The sequence below is a fragment of the Lampetra fluviatilis genome, chromosome 4 (genome assembly GCF_964198595.1).
Source record: "Lampetra fluviatilis chromosome 4, kcLamFluv1.1, whole genome shotgun sequence".
Lineage (NCBI taxonomy): Eukaryota > Metazoa > Chordata > Hyperoartia > Petromyzontiformes > Petromyzontidae > Lampetra > Lampetra fluviatilis.
The window spans coordinates 17,317,250-17,328,370 of NC_136278.1; positions in this window are offsets into that span (position 1 = coordinate 17,317,250).

The window sequence follows — 11,121 nt, forward strand, 5'->3', positions numbered from 1 at the left end:
CCCCGTAACGCACATGAGAGCAATCCGGGCCAATTTCTCCCGTTTGATGGGGTCTATGTGTAAAAATTTTGACTTTTTTGAGTGCAGGTGCAAATCTGCTGAAAAAGCCTGTGGAAGTTTCACGGCGTTCGTACGATATTTGGCGACGCAAAAATGAGCGATTTCCCAGCTCGAGAGAATTCGGCGCGAGAGAAACGATGCCCCGTAACGCACATGAGAGCAATCCGGGCCAATTTCTCCCGTTTGATGGGGTCTATGTGTAAAAATTTTGACTTTTTTGAGTGCAGGTGCAAATCTGCTGAAAAAGCCTGTGGAAGTTTCACGGCGTTCGTACGATATTTGGCGACGCAAAAATGAGCGATTTCCCAGCTCGATGGAATTCGGCGCGACAGAAACGATGCCCCGTAACGCACATGAGAGCAATCCGGGCCAATTTCTCCCGTTTGATGGGGTCTATGTGTAAAAATTTTGACTTTTTTGAGTGCACGTGCAAATCTGCTGAAAAAGCCTGTGGAAGTTTCACGGCGTTCGTACGATATTTGGCGACGCAAAAATGAGCGATTTCCCAGCTCGAGAGAATTCGGCGCGAGAGAAACGATGCCCCGTAACGCACATGAGAGCAATCCCGGCCAATTTCTCCCGTTTGATGGGGTCTATGTGTAAAAATTTTGACTTTTTTGAGTGCACGTGCAAATCTGCTGGAAAAGCCTGTGGAAGTTTCACGGCGTTCGTACGATATTTGGCGACGCAAAAATGAGCGATTTCCCAGCTCGATGGAATTCGGAGCGAGAGAAACGATGCCCCGTAACGCACATGAGAGCAATCCCGGCCAATTTCTCCCGTTTGATGGGGTCTATGTGTACAAATTTTGACTTTTTTGAGTGCACGTGCCAATCTGCTGGAAAAGCCTGTGGAAGTTTCACGGCGTTCGTACGATATTTGGCGACGCAAAAATGAGCGATTTCCCAGCTCGATGGAATTCGGCGCGACAGAAACGATGCCCCGTAACGCACATGAGAGCAATCCGGGCCAATTTCTCCCGTTTGATGGGGTCTATGTGTAAAAATTTTGACTTTTTTGAGTGCAGGTGCAAATCTGCTGAAAAAGCCTGTGGAAGTTTCACGGCGTTCGTACGATATTTGGCGACGCAAAAATGAGCGATTTCCCAGCTCGAGAGAATTCGGCGCGAGAGAAACGATGCCCCGTAACGCACATGAGAGCAATCCGGGCCAATTTCTCCCGTTTGATGGGGTCTATGTGTACAAATTTTGACTTTTTTGAGTGCACGTGCCAATCTGCTGGAAAAGCCTGTGGAAGTTTCACGGCGTTCGTACGATATTTGGCGACGCAAAAATGAGCGATTTCCCAGCTCGATGGAATTCGGCGCGACAGAAACGATGCCCCGTAACGCACATGAGAGCAATCCGGGCCAATTTCTCCCGTTTGATGGGGTCTATGTGTAAAAATTTTGACTTTTTTGAGTGCAGGTGCAAATCTGCTGAAAAAGCCTGTGGAAGTTTCACGGCGTTCGTACGATATTTGGCGACGCAAAAATGAGCGATTTCCCAGCTCGAGAGAATTCGGCGCGAGAGAAACGATGCCCCGTAACGCACATGAGAGCAATCCGGGCCAATTTCTCCCGTTTGATGGGGTCTATGTGTAAAAATTTTGACTTTTTTGAGTGCACGTGCAAATCTGCTGGAAAAGCCTGTGGAAGTTTCACGGCGTTCGTACGATATTTGGCGACGCAAAAATGAGCGATTTCCCAGCTCGATGGAATTCGGAGCGAGAGAAACGATGCCCCGTAACGCACATGAGAGCAATCCCGGCCAATTTCTCCCGTTTGATGGGGTCTATGTGTACAAATTTTGACTTTTTTGAGTGCACGTGCCAATCTGCTGGAAAAGCCTGTGGAAGTTTCACGGCGTTCGTACGATATTTGGCGACGCAAAAATGAGCGATTTCCCAGCTCGATGGAATTCGGCGCGACAGAAACGATGCCCCGTAACGCACATGAGAGCAATCCGGGCCAATTTCTCCCGTTTGATGGGGTCTATGTGTAAAAATTTTGACTTTTTTGAGTGCACGTGCAAATCTGCTGAAAAAGCCTGTGGAAGTTTCACGGCGTTCGTACGATATTTGGCGACGCAAAAATGAGCGATTTCCCAGCTCGATGGAATTCGGAGCGAGAGAAACGATGCCCCGTAACGCACATGAGAGCAATCCCGGCCAATTTCTCCCGTTTGATGGGGTCTATGTGTAAAAATTTTGACTTTTTTGAGTGCACGTGCAAATCTGCTGGAAAAGCCTGTGGAAGTTTCACGGCGTTCGTACGATATTTGGCGACGCAAAAATGAGCGATTTCCCAGCTCGATGGAATTCGGCGCGACAGAAACGATGCCCCGTAACGCACATGAGAGCAATCCGGGCCAATTTCTCCCGTTTGATGGGGTCTATGTGTAAAAATTTTGACTTTTTTGAGTGCAGGTGCAAATCTGCTGAAAAAGCCTGTGGAAGTTTCACGGCGTTCGTACGATATTTGGCGACGCAAAAATGAGCGATTTCCCAGCTCGAGAGAATTCGGCGCGAGAGAAACGATGCCCCGTAACGCACATGAGAGCAATCCGGGCCAATTTCTCCCGTTTGATGGGGTCTATGTGTAAAAATTTTGACTTTTTTGAGTGCAGGTGCAAATCTGCTGAAAAAGCCTGTGGAAGTTTCACGGCGTTCGTACGATATTTGGCGACGCAAAAATGAGCGATTTCCCAGCTCGATGGAATTCGGCGCGACAGAAACGATGCCCCGTAACGCACATGAGAGCAATCCGGGCCAATTTCTCCCGTTTGATGGGGTCTATGTGTAAAAATTTTGACTTTTTTGAGTGCACGTGCAAATCTGCTGAAAAAGCCTGTGGAAGTTTCACGGCGTTCGTACGATATTTGGCGACGCAAAAATGAGCGATTTCCCAGCTCGAGAGAATTCGGCGCGAGAGAAACGATGCCCCGTAACGCACATGAGAGCAATCCCGGCCAATTTCTCCCGTTTGATGGGGTCTATGTGTAAAAATTTTGACTTTTTTGAGTGCACGTGCAAATCTGCTGGAAAAGCCTGTGGAAGTTTCACGGCGTTCGTACGATATTTGGCGACGCAAAAATGAGCGATTTCCCAGCTCGATGGAATTCGGAGCGAGAGAAACGATGCCCCGTAACGCACATGAGAGCAATCCCGGCCAATTTCTCCCGTTTGATGGGGTCTATGTGTACAAATTTTGACTTTTTTGAGTGCACGTGCCAATCTGCTGGAAAAGCCTGTGGAAGTTTCACGGCGTTCGTACGATATTTGGCGACGCAAAAATGAGCGATTTCCCAGCTCGATGGAATTCGGCGCGACAGAAACGATGCCCCGTAACGCACATGAGAGCAATCCGGGCCAATTTCTCCCGTTTGATGGGGTCTATGTGTAAAAATTTTGACTTTTTTGAGTGCAGGTGCAAATCTGCTGAAAAAGCCTGTGGAAGTTTCACGGCGTTCGTACGATATTTGGCGACGCAAAAATGAGCGATTTCCCAGCTCGAGAGAATTCGGCGCGAGAGAAACGATGCCCCGTAACGCACATGAGAGCAATCCGGGCCAATTTCTCCCGTTTGATGGGGTCTATGTGTACAAATTTTGACTTTTTTGAGTGCACGTGCCAATCTGCTGGAAAAGCCTGTGGAAGTTTCACGGCGTTCGTACGATATTTGGCGACGCAAAAATGAGCGATTTCCCAGCTCGATGGAATTCGGCGCGACAGAAACGATGCCCCGTAACGCACATGAGAGCAATCCGGGCCAATTTCTCCCGTTTGATGGGGTCTATGTGTAAAAATTTTGACTTTTTTGAGTGCAGGTGCAAATCTGCTGAAAAAGCCTGTGGAAGTTTCACGGCGTTCGTACGATATTTGGCGACGCAAAAATGAGCGATTTCCCAGCTCGAGAGAATTCGGCGCGAGAGAAACGATGCCCCGTAACGCACATGAGAGCAATCCGGGCCAATTTCTCCCGTTTGATGGGGTCTATGTGTAAAAATTTTGACTTTTTTGAGTGCACGTGCAAATCTGCTGAAAAAGCCTGTGGAAGTTTCACGGCGTTCGTACGATATTTGGCGACGCAAAAATGAGCGATTTCCCAGCTCGAGAGAATTCGGCGCGAGAGAAACGATGCCCCGTAACGCACATGAGAGCAATCCGGGCCAATTTCTCCCGTTTGATGGGGTCTATGTGTACAAATTTTGACTTTTTTGAGTGCACGTGCAAATCTGCTGAAAAAGCCTGTGGAAGTTTCACGGCGTTCGTACGATATTTGGCGACGCAAAAATGAGCGATTTCCCAGCTCGATGGAATTCGGAGCGAGAGAAACGATGCCCCGTAACGCACATGAGAGCAATCCCGGCCAATTTCTCCCGTTTGATGGGGTCTATGTGTAAAAATTTTGACTTTTTTGAGTGCACGTGCAAATCTGCTGGAAAAGCCTGTGGAAGTTTCACGGCGTTCGTACGATATTTGGCGACGCAAAAATGAGCGATTTCCCAGCTCGATGGAATTCGGCGCGACAGAAACGATGCCCCGTAACGCACATGAGAGCAATCCGGGCCAATTTCTCCCGTTTGATGGGGTCTATGTGTAAAAATTTTGACTTTTTTGAGTGCAGGTGCAAATCTGCTGAAAAAGCCTGTGGAAGTTTCACGGCGTTCGTACGATATTTGGCGACGCAAAAATGAGCGATTTCCCAGCTCGAGAGAATTCGGCGCGAGAGAAACGATGCCCCGTAACGCACATGAGAGCAATCCGGGCCAATTTCTCCCGTTTGATGGGGTCTATGTGTAAAAATTTTGACTTTTTTGAGTGCAGGTGCAAATCTGCTGAAAAAGCCTGTGGAAGTTTCACGGCGTTCGTACGATATTTGGCGACGCAAAAATGAGCGATTTCCCAGCTCGATGGAATTCGGCGCGACAGAAACGATGCCCCGTAACGCACATGAGAGCAATCCGGGCCAATTTCTCCCGTTTGATGGGGTCTATGTGTAAAAATTTTGACTTTTTTGAGTGCACGTGCAAATCTGCTGAAAAAAGCCTGTGGAAGTTTCACGGCGTTCGTACGATATTTGGCGACGCAAAAATGAGCGATTTCCCAGCTCGAGAGAATTCGGCGCGAGAGAAACGATGCCCCGTAACGCACATGAGAGCAATCCCGGCCAATTTCTCCCGTTTGATGGGTCTATGTGTAAAAATTTTGACTTTTTTGAGTGCACGTGCAAATCTGCTGGAAAAGCCTGTGGAAGTTTCACGGCGTTCGTACGATATTTGGCGACGCAAAAATGAGCGATTTCCCAGCTCGATGGAATTCGGAGCGAGAGAAACGATGCCCCGTAACGCACATGAGAGCAATCCCGGGCCAATTTCTCCCGTTTGATGGGGTCTATGTGTACAAATTTTGACTTTTTTGAGTGCACGTGCCAATCTGCTGGAAAAGCCTGTGGAAGTTTCACGGCGTTCGTTACGATATTTGGCGACGCAAAATGAGCGATTTCCCAGCTCGATGGAATTCGGCGCGACAGAAACGATGCCCCGTAACGCACATGAGAGCAATCCGGGCCAATTTCTCCCGTTTGATGGGGTCTATGTGTAAAAATTTTGACTTTTTTGAGTGCAGGTGCAAATCTGCTGAAAAAGCCTGTGGAAGTTTCACGGCGTTCGTACGATATTTGGCGACGCAAAAATGAGCGATTTCCCAGCTCGAGAGAATTCGGCGCGAGAGAAACGATGCCCCGTAACGCACATGAGAGCAATCCGGGCCAATTTCTCCCCGTTTGATGGGGTCTATGTGTACAAATTTTGACTTTTTTGAGTGCACGTGCCAATCTGCTGGAAAAGCCTGTGGAAGTTTCACGGCGTTCGTACGATATTTGGCGACGCAAAAATGAGCGATTTCCCAGCTCGATGGAATTCGGCGCGACAGAAACGATGCCCCGTAACGCACATGAGAGCAATCCGGGCCAATTTCTCCCGTTTGATGGGGTCTATGTGTAAAAATTTTGACTTTTTTGAGTGCAGGTGCAAATCTGCTGAAAAAGCCTGTGGAAGTTTCACGGCGTTCGTACGATATTTGGCGACGCAAAAATGAGCGATTTCCCAGCTCGATGGAATTCGGCGCGACAGAAACGATGCCCCGTAACGCACATGAGAGCAATCCGGGCCAATTTCTCCCGTTTGATGGGGTCTATGTGTAAAAATTTTGACTTTTTTGAGTGCACGTGCAAATCTGCTGAAAAAGCCTGTGGAAGTTTCACGGCGTTCGTACGATATTTGGCGACGCAAAAATGAGCGATTTCCCAGCTCGAGAGAATTCGGCGCGAGAGAAACGATGCCCCGTAACGCACATGAGAGCAATCCCGGCCAATTTCTCCCGTTTGATGGGGTCTATGTGTAAAAATTTTGACTTTTTTGAGTGCACGTGCAAATCTGCTGGAAAAGCCTGTGGAAGTTTCACGGCGTTCGTTACGATATTTGGCGACGCAAAAATGAGCGATTTCCCAGCTCGATGGAATTCGGAGCGAGAGAAACGATGCCCCGTAACGCACATGAGAGCAATCCCGGCCAATTTCTCCCGTTTGATGGGGTCTATGTGTACAAATTTTGACTTTTTTGAGTGCACGTGCCAATCTGCTGGAAAAGCCTGTGGAAGTTTCACGGCGTTCGTACGATATTTGGCGACGCAAAAATGAGCGATTTCCCAGCTCGATGGAATTCGGCGCGACAGAAAACGATGCCCCGTAACGCACATGAGAGCAATCCGGGCCAATTTCTCCCGTTTGATGGGGTCTATGTGTAAAAATTTTGACTTTTTTGAGTGCAGGTGCAAATCTGCTGAAAAAGCCTGTGGAAGTTTCACGGCGTTCGTACGATATTTGGCGACGCAAAAATGAGCGATTTCCCAGCTCGAGAGAATTCGGCGCGAGAGAAACGATGCCCCGTAACGCACATGAGAGCAATCCGGGCCAATTTCTCCCGTTTGATGGGGTCTATGTGTACAAATTTTGACTTTTTTGAGTGCACGTGCCAATCTGCTGGAAAAGCCTGTGAAGTTTCACGGCGTTCGTACGATATTTGGCGACGCAAAAATGAGCGATTTCCCAGCTCGATGGAATTCGGCGCGACAGAAACGATGCCCCCGTAACGCACATGAGAGCAATCCGGGCCAATTTCTCCCGTTTGATGGGGTCTATGTGTAAAAATTTTGACTTTTTTGAGTGCAGGTGCAAATCTGCTGAAAAAGCCTGTGGAAGTTTCACGGCGTTCGTACGATATTTGGCGACGCAAAAATGAGCGATTTCCCAGCTCGAGAGAATTCGGCGCGAGAGAAACGATGCCCCGTAACGCACATGAGAGCAATCCGGGCCAATTTCTCCCGTTTGATGGGGTCTATGTGTAAAAATTTTGACTTTTTTGAGTGCACGTGCAAATCTGCTGGAAAAGCCTGTGGAAGTTTCACGGCGTTCGTACGATATTTGGCGACGCAAAAATGAGCGATTTCCCAGCTCGATGGAATTCGGAGCGAGAGAAACGATGCCCCGTAACGCACATGAGAGCAATCCCGGCCAATTTCTCCCGTTTGATGGGGTCTATGTGTACAAATTTTGACTTTTTTGAGTGCACGTGCCAATCTGCTGGAAAAGCCTGTGGAAGTTTCACGGCGTTCGTACGATATTTGGCGACGCAAAAATGAGCGATTTCCCAGCTCGATGGAATTCGGCGCGACAGAAACGATGCCCCGTAACGCACATGAGAGCAATCCGGGCCAATTTCTCCCGTTTGATGGGGTCTATGTGTAAAAATTTTGACTTTTTTGAGTGCACGTGCAAATCTGCTGAAAAAGCCTGTGGAAGTTTCACGGCGTTCGTACGATATTTGGCGACGCAAAAATGAGCGATTTCCCAGCTCGATGGAATTCGGAGCGAGAGAAACGATGCCCCGTAACGCACATGAGAGCAATCCCGGCCAATTTCTCCCGTTTGATGGGGTCTATGTGTAAAAATTTTGACTTTTTTGAGTGCACGTGCAAATCTGCTGGAAAAGCCTGTGGAAGTTTCACGGCGTTCGTACGATATTTGGCGACGCAAAAATGAGCGATTTCCCAGCTCGATGGAATTCGGCGCGACAGAAACGATGCCCCGTAACGCACATGAGAGCAATCCGGGCCAATTTCTCCCGTTTGATGGGGTCTATGTGTAAAAATTTTGACTTTTTTGAGTGCAGGTGCAAATCTGCTGAAAAAGCCTGTGGAAGTTTCACGGCGTTCGTACGATATTTGGCGACGCAAAAATGAGCGATTTCCCAGCTCGAGAGAATTCGGCGCGAGAGAAACGATGCCCCGTAACGCACATGAGAGCAATCCGGGCCAATTTCTCCCGTTTGATGGGGTCTATGTGTAAAAATTTTGACTTTTTGAGTGCAGGTGCAAATCTGCTGAAAAAGCCTGTGGAAGTTTCACGGCGTTCGTACGATATTTGGCGACGCAAAAATGAGCGATTTCCCAGCTCGATGGAATTCGGCGCGACAGAAACGATGCCCCGTAACGCACATGAGAGCAATCCGGGCCAATTTCTCCCGTTTGATGGGGTCTATGTGTAAAAATTTTGACTTTTTTGAGTGCACGTGCAAATCTGCTGAAAAAGCCTGTGGAAGTTTCACGGCGTTCGTACGATATTTGGCGACGCAAAAATGAGCGATTTCCCAGCTCGAGAGAATTCGGCGCGAGAGAAACGATGCCCCGTAACGCACATGAGAGCAATCCCGGCCAATTTCTCCCGTTTGATGGGGTCTATGTGTAAAAATTTTGACTTTTTTGAGTGCACGTGCAAATCTGCTGGAAAAGCCTGTGGAAGTTTCACGGCGTTCGTACGATATTTGGCGACGCAAAAATGAGCGATTTCCCAGCTCGATGGAATTCGGAGCGAGAGAAACGATGCCCCGTAACGCACATGAGAGCAATCCCGGCCAATTTCTCCCGTTTGATGGGGTCTATGTGTACAAATTTTGACTTTTTTGAGTGCACGTGCCAATCTGCTGGAAAAGCCTGTGGAAGTTTCACGGCGTTCGTACGATATTTGGCGACGCAAAAATGAGCGATTTCCCAGCTCGATGGAATTCGGCGCGACAGAAACGATGCCCCGTAACGCACATGAGAGCAATCCGGGCCAATTTCTCCCGTTTGATGGGGTCTATGTGTAAAAATTTTGACTTTTTTGAGTGCAGGTGCAAATCTGCTGAAAAAGCCTGTGGAAGTTTCACGGCGTTCGTACGATATTTGGCGACGCAAAAATGAGCGATTTCCCAGCTCGAGAGAATTCGGCGCGAGAGAAACGATGCCCCGTAACGCACATGAGAGCAATCCGGGCCAATTTCTCCCGTTTGATGGGGTCTATGTGTACAAATTTTGACTTTTTTGAGTGCAACGTGCCAATCTGCTGAAAAGCCTGTGGAAGTTTCACGGCGTTCGTACGATATTTGGCGACGCAAAAATGAGCGATTTCCCAGCTCGATGGAATTCGGCGCGACAGAAACGATGCCCCGTAACGCACATGAGAGCAATCCGGGCCAATTTCTCCCGTTTGATGGGGTCTATGTGTAAAAATTTTGACTTTTTTGAGTGCAGGTGCAAATCTGCTGAAAAAGCCTGTGGAAGTTTCACGGCGTTCGTACGATATTTGGCGACGCAAAAATGAGCGATTTCCCAGCTCGAGAGAATTCGGCGCGAGAGAAACGATGCCCCGTAACGCACATGAGAGCAATCCGGGCCAATTTCTCCCGTTTGATGGGGTCTATGTGTAAAAATTTTGACTTTTTGAGTGCACGTGCAAATCTGCTGAAAAAGCCTGTGGAAGTTTCACGGCGTTCGTACGATATTTGGCGACGCAAAAATGAGCGATTTCCCCAGCTCGAGAGAATTCGGCGCGAGAGAAACGATGCCCCGTAACGCACATGAGAGCAATCCGGGCCAATTTCTCCCCGTTTGATGGGGTCTATGTGTAAAAATTTTGACTTTTTTGAGTGCACGTGCAAATCTGCTGAAAAAGCCTGTGGAAGTTCACGGCGTTCGTACGATATTTGGCGACGCAAAAATGAGCGATTTCCCAGCTCGATGGAATTCGGCGCGAGAGAAACGATGCCCGTAACGCACATGAGAGCAATCCCGGGCCAATTTCTCCCGTTTGATGGGGTCTATGTGTAAAAATTTTGACTTTTTTGAGTGCACGTGCAAATCTGCTGAAAAAGCCTGTGGAAGTTTCACGGCGTTCGTACGATATTTGGCGACGCAAAAATGAAGCGATTTCCCAGCTCGATGGAATTCGAGCGAGAGAAACGATGCCCCGTAACGCACATGAGAGCAATCCCGGCCAATTTCTCCCGTTTGATGGGGTCTATGTGTAAAAATTTTGACTTTTTTGAGTGCACGTGCCAAATCTGCTGGAAAAGCCTGTGGAAGTTTCACGGCGTTCGTACGATATTTGGCGACGCAAAAATGAGCGATTTCCCAGCTCGATGGAATTCGGAGCGACAGAAACGATGCCCGTAACGCACATGAGAGCAATCCGGGCCAATTTCTCCCGTTTGATGGGTCTATGTGTAAAAATTTTGACTTTTTTGAGTGCAGGTGCAAATCTGCTGGAAAAGCCTGTGGAAGTTTCACGGCGTTCGTACGATATTTGGCGACGCAAAAATGAGCGATTCCCAGCTCGATGGAATTCGGAGCGAGAGAAACGATGCCCCGTAACGCACATGAGAGCAATCCGGGCCAATTTCTCCCGTTTGATGGGGTCTATGTGTAAAAATTTTGACTTTTTTGAGTGCAGGTGCAAATCTGCTGAAAAAGCCTGTGGAAGTTCACGCGTTCGTACGATATTTGGCGACGCAAAAATGAGCGATTTCCCAGCTCGAGAGAATTCGGCGCGAGAGAAACGATGCCCCGTAACGCACATGAGAGCAATCCGGCCAATTTCTCCCGTTTGATGGGGTCTATGTGTAAAAATTTTGACTTTTTTGAGTGCAGGTGCAAATCTGCTGGAAAAGCCTGTGGAAGTTTCAC